This window comes from Myotis yumanensis, unplaced genomic scaffold (assembly GCF_028538775.1).
Source record: "Myotis yumanensis isolate MYYU_CA2020_CCGP unplaced genomic scaffold, mMyoYum1.0.hap1 SCAF_14, whole genome shotgun sequence".
Taxonomy (NCBI): domain Eukaryota; kingdom Metazoa; phylum Chordata; class Mammalia; order Chiroptera; family Vespertilionidae; genus Myotis; species Myotis yumanensis.
Genome location: NW_027223765.1, coordinates 12,845,752 through 12,851,751, shown reverse-complemented (window position 1 = coordinate 12,851,751; position 6,000 = coordinate 12,845,752).

Genomic DNA, 6,000 nt, shown 5'->3' with positions numbered 1-6,000 from the left:
TGAATGAGAAAGAAGCCACTAAGATTGGGGGGGGGGGGGGGGGCGGGGGAGGCGGGCAAAGTTTGCCACCACAAACTCTGGGGGGGATACTGATTGTTTTAAGCTGGTTGTTTTTAAAAATCAAAAGAGCTCGGCTGACGTGGTTGAGCGCTGACCTATGAATCAGGGGGTCACAGTTCCACTCCCGGTCAGGGTATGGTATTCCCAGATTTCGGGCTCGATCCCCAGTAGGAGGTTAATAATTCTCTCTCATCACTGATGTTTCTAACTGTCTCTCCCTCTCCTTCCATTCTGTTAAAAAACAAAACAAAACAAAAAGACTCAGGAGGAACCTTTGAACTTCCTAACTGCCTAAAAGGATTTCCACAGAGGACCTAGCCCAGGAAGGGAGCTATCATCACAGACACTATAGTTTAATCCAAACCAGGTGTGATATAGACAGGGAGGAACCCAGCAAGGCTTATTTTATCAAAGTCCTCTCTGTGTCCCATTGTTTCAGCGTGGCGCAGCAAACATTTGTTTACCAAATATTGGCACTCTTCATCTTCCTCTAAATTGCCTTCCTCCCCTTTGAAGTTCCAGACCACAATCCCCACCACTTTTCTCCTTAGCATGTAAGCCTCAACTGCCCCTTTGTCCTGGGGCCCCATGTTCTTCAAGAAGTCCTGTATGTACATACATAATTAAATTTGGTTATTTTCTCCTGTGGATCTGGCTCATGTCAATTTGATTATTAGACCAGCCAGGAGACCAAAGAGGAACAGGAGGGGAAATTTTCCCTCCCTCACAGATGTTTGGATCGTTATGGCAATTTATCACGGTTGATACAGGATATGATACCATCTTTTTTATATTATTAATTTTTTTTTTGAGAGAGAGAGAGAAAGAGAGAGACTCTCCCTCCAGGGAGCACGCAGCGAGGGGAAGAGAGAGAGAAAGGGAGGAAGAAAGAGAGAAAGAGAGAAACATTGATTTGTTGTTCCACTTATTGATTTATTCATTGGTTGATTCTTTTATGTATTCTGACCAAGCATTAAACCAACAACCTTGATGTATTGGGATAATGCTCTAACTAATTGAGCTACTCGGCCAGGGATTATACCATCTTTTATATACATATATATAAAGAAAAAAGCAGAAGAAGTAAATATATAATGCTATTTTCTTGCATGTAGGTATACACAGAAACCTAATAACAATGGTTACCTGAAAAAGGTGGCAACAGGAATAGAAAAGATGTTCTTTACTGTTTGTCTTTTTGTAGTTTTATTTTAGAGCCATATGAATGTATTACTTACTCAAAAATGTTAATTCAAGAAGAAATAGTAGCATAAGAACATTATGTAGAAATATGGAAGAAAATACCAGATGAAATAACTAAAGCAGATATTTCTAGGAAGTGAAACCTAGGAAGGGGGATTGTTGCTTTCCATTTAATATTATTCACTACTATACAATTTTAAAACTCTTTTGATTTTTTTTTTAATTAAGAGAAAACACCATAGAGAGTGGCCTTCCTATGAAGACATTTCATGAGGGCTAAGCTTTATCCAACTCTGTCTTGCATTAGGAAGTGACATGCTTTTTAAATTCTTCCAACCTGCCAATCTTTCACAAATTGAATCAGATTTCTTAAAGTTATGGAAAACTGCAACCAGTCTTGAATATTGTTTAGCATTAAATTCAACCCAAGGGTTGGTATCTGATTTCACAGTCTAACCAAGAGGAAAACCAGAAAAGCCACAGATATTTTTGTTTTTGCCAAGAAAGGCAAGTTCTTAAAACACCCTCTGTCCACCACCACCACCACCACCACCACCACCACCTACCTACCCACTGTCCAAGTCAGAAATCTGGAAGTCATCCTTAACGCTTCCCTCTCCCTGACCCCTTCAAATGTCAGACCCCATAGGTTCCACCCGGAAGTGGTCCCCTTCCCCCCATCCTTGCTGCCAGGATCACTGCAACCAACAGCTTCTCTAACTGTTCTTGTTGCTTCCAGGTTTGTACCTCCCAGGACACTCTCTTTGCTGCAACTCGAGTGATCTTGTAAAAGACAAATATGACCACATCATTTATCACTTTAAACACATCAAGATTCCCCCACTGCCTTCTAAATAAAATCCAAACTGCTATAACAGAATCTCCATCGTCTGGTCCCCGTCCACCTGTCTGCCTCATCTATCTTTACCTCTTGCTCTATCCTCCAACGTACTGAACTTTCAGGTTCTCAGAGGGACCAATGGCTATTTTTCTTTTGCCTCCAAGCCTTTGTGCAGTGTTCTCTCCGCCTCAAGCACGCTTCCTCCATTTGCTTCCCACTCATCCTTCAGTTCAGACATTTTTCTTCCAGAAGGTCTTACCTGACACCCTGGGTCCAGGTTGGTAGCCCTCCTCTATCTGTTCCTGGAGTCGCCTGTCTCTTATCAGAGCGACACCAGTCTGGGCTCTCTGGAAGATACTTGTTTCTTTATCTGACCTCCTTTCTCGGATGTAAACTTTGTCTCTTTTCTTCAACATTGTATCGCCAGTTCAGTGAATGCCTGCTGAATAAGCACATGAACAAGACACAAATCTAGAACCAAGTCCAGGTTGACATCTGATTTTTAATCAAGTAGAAACCGAATAAATATCTCTGCCTTTCTCTGGTCGGGAACAATACTAAGTCTGGTAACTTCATCTTCATTCATTTATTTATTAAATATATTTTTATGGATTTCAGAGAGGAAGAGAGAGGGAGAAACATCAATGATGAGAGGGAATCATTGATTGGCTGCCTCCTGCACGTTGGACTGAGCCCGAAACCCAGGCGTGTGCCCTTTCCTGGAATCGAATCTGGGACCCTTTGATCCGTAGACCAACACTCTATCCACTGAGCAAACCCAGCCAGGGCTGATAACTTCATCTTTAAAACGTCCAAGGTCTCCAACTGACCCAAGTGCTTGGCTAAGAGCTGGCTGCTAGACTAAAGGTAGCTTATAGCAGTATGACCTTTAAAAGAAAAAAAAAACAAAAAACTGATCCTCACACCATCCCAATGTAAGGGACTGGTGAAAAGGAACAGCTGGTGGATAAAGCCTGGTACACAAACCCCTTTTATCATTTAATAAGCTTTGATATGAACAGATTACAATTGACACCTGCCTCTGCTAAGTGTCTGGGGCTCTACTTGGTTCTTGCAAGCAGCCAAAACTGCCTTTCATCCATTATGTCCCTAATCCCCAAGGAAGTGGGATGAAATCCCATATATCTTTCCAGAATGAGACATTGTTTTCTTCAGCCAAAAATCTGTAATTTCTCATTAGACTGTCAATAGCAATATTGAAGATGGGCAATTTCATTTGAAGCCAGTTGTACCAAGAACAAATGTCACCACTGGGGATTGTACGGTGAGTGTGTAATTAGGAAGCCAAGTGGTGACATATGTACTATGAGGACAGAGTAGCTAAAATGTTTCTCTAGGGTGGGCCAAGGGCAAGTCTTACCTGGAGTTAGAGGAATGCATTTAACCAACACCAGCCTGTGAAAAAGGTTTCAGTGCCACAGAGAAATGAGAAATACAGTTTGTGGGAGAGTTTTCTCAAAGCTAAATGTATTCTTTTTATTTTTTTTAATTTTGAGTTTTCATTACATGCATTCATTTTTTTTGGCATTGGCTAACATTTTTAATATGAAATAATGTAAAGTGGGAGCAAGTAACAAAACAATGTGTATGCATAAGAAATTAGTATCGAGTTCCTCAAGAAACTGTAGAGCTACTGGAAAAGGGAGGGAGAATTTCACTATGCACCCCTTTGATCCTTTTGGATTTTAAATCATGTGAATGTATTAATTAGTCAAAAAACAAATTAATTAAATTAAAATGAATTAAATGAATTAAAAGAAATAAAACAAGTTGAAATGAAATAGAAATTGTATATGGCAACAGTTTATGTCCTAACATAAAAAAAAAATTGGCAATTCTATGTCAGACTTAAAAACAAGTACAAATATTTTTAATCTATAAAATCCCAAGGTCTGGGAACTACTTCAAAATATTTTTTCAACAAGCCAATATTAACTAAATGTCTTCTCATTCCTGCTAAAGAAGGCCCATGTATTGGTTTGACCCATCACTGGTAATGTTGACTTTGACCACTTAGTTAAGGTGATGTTAGCCAGTTTTCTCTAAAAACTCTCTTCGTTACTGTTTTAGCCTTTGTGTGGAGAGTTTGAGGCTAGGTAAATATCCTTATCAAACTTTCATCACTATTTCGAGCAACCATTGATTGTATAGCACCTTCATTCCTTCTATCACCGGCCCCTACAATTTCATCTCGTCTACCTGCATCTCTGACTGAAATTCTCCCCTCTCTTCACCTATTTGGTTTTTGTATTAATCTTTGTTGTTTTCTTTGTTTGTTTGAACCCTCACCTGAGTATATTTTTTCCAATGATTTTTTAGAGAGAGTGGGCCAGAGGGAGAAGAGGGGCAGAGAGAGAGAGAAATATCTACATAGGACACATCGGTTGGTTGCCTCCTGAGTGAGCCCCAACCAGGGCCAGGCATCAAACTCACGACCCTTCGGTCTGCAGGCCAACGCTCTAACCACTGCACAACCCAGCTAGGGCTGTATTAATCTCTGTAACCAGTCTGTAAAATAAATGACTACTTACTCTGTGTATAATATGTTGTGTATAGCAGGTGACGGTATCAGGTGGTCGGTAAACCCCATACAATGATGTTGCAGAGGTATGTGCGCGGAATAGCCGCATGGCACATTATCATGCATGTGCAGTTGCAACACTGGGGAACAGGAGTCTCCACATGAGGGATATACATCTTCTAGGCAAAGGCTAAAAAAATGAATCAACCACTTGCGGTAAATCTTCACAACGCATGTCTACTCCTCAAGTACGTAAGCTCACTATTCAATGTGACAATCCCATTTCGTAACACGCATGCAAGAAAAAAATGAATAAAGCTTGAACAGCCCATTTTCCCCACCATCCCTGCTTAGGTATCTTCCCATTAGCGCAAATAATCGAGAGCAAATCACCTGAGAGAGTGGGCAGGACGATCTCTCTCATCCACTCTACGTGTTTCTCTGAGTAAATATCGTAACATAGATAAATCTTTCAAACGATGTAGAGATGAAAACAAAAATAAGCTAGTCCTCTGGGCATCAAGTGAATAGGCCCCGTCTTTTTCTAGGTAACTAGAGTATTTGTTTCCTTCAGCCAGTCTCTACCGGCATTTTAATTCTCTGGTTCTCAATGTTGACAGCTTTTTGCAATTACCTCTTGGATTTTTAAAAAATTCTGATGCTTGGATCTCATTCTGGGAGATTCTGACGCACTTGGCCTGGGGCAATGTTTAAAAGCTCCAGAGCCAAAACCGGTTTGGCTCAGTGGATAGAGCGTCGGCCTGGCGACTGAAAGGTCCCAGGTTCGATTCCGGTCAAGGGCATGTACCTGGGTTGCGGGCACATCCCCAGTAGGAGATGTGCAGGAGGCAGCTGATCGATGTTTCTCTCTCATCGATGTTTCTAACTCTCTATCCCTCTCCCTTCCTCTCTGTAAAAAATCAATAAAATATATTTTAAAAAAAAAAAAAAAAAAAGCTCCAGAGACTCGTAAGCAGCAGAGTTTGAGAACCATCGGTTTAAACCACTTTGTCCTCCTCCCACAGGGTCTAGCACGGCGCCTGGTGGAGAGTGACGCTCGGAATGAATACAGTTTTGTAGGAAGGGGGAGGGTCGTCTCACAACCGCATAACGAGAAGCCAAGTCCTGCAGAGCAAGGGGGTGCGGTCTCTCTCTGGACTCCAGTGGCTACACTGAAGCGCAGGTACCGTCCAGCCAAGTCCCGGAGGCCTCAGAAGTTTAAAATTCATTAAGAAGTTCAGGGGTGCCAGGCGCAGCGGCTGATAAGACAGGTGTGGTATCTCTTCCCGCTTGGGGAGACGGCGCTATGGTAGTGGGTCACCGTGGCGAACCGAACCGGACCTGCCCTGCCCGG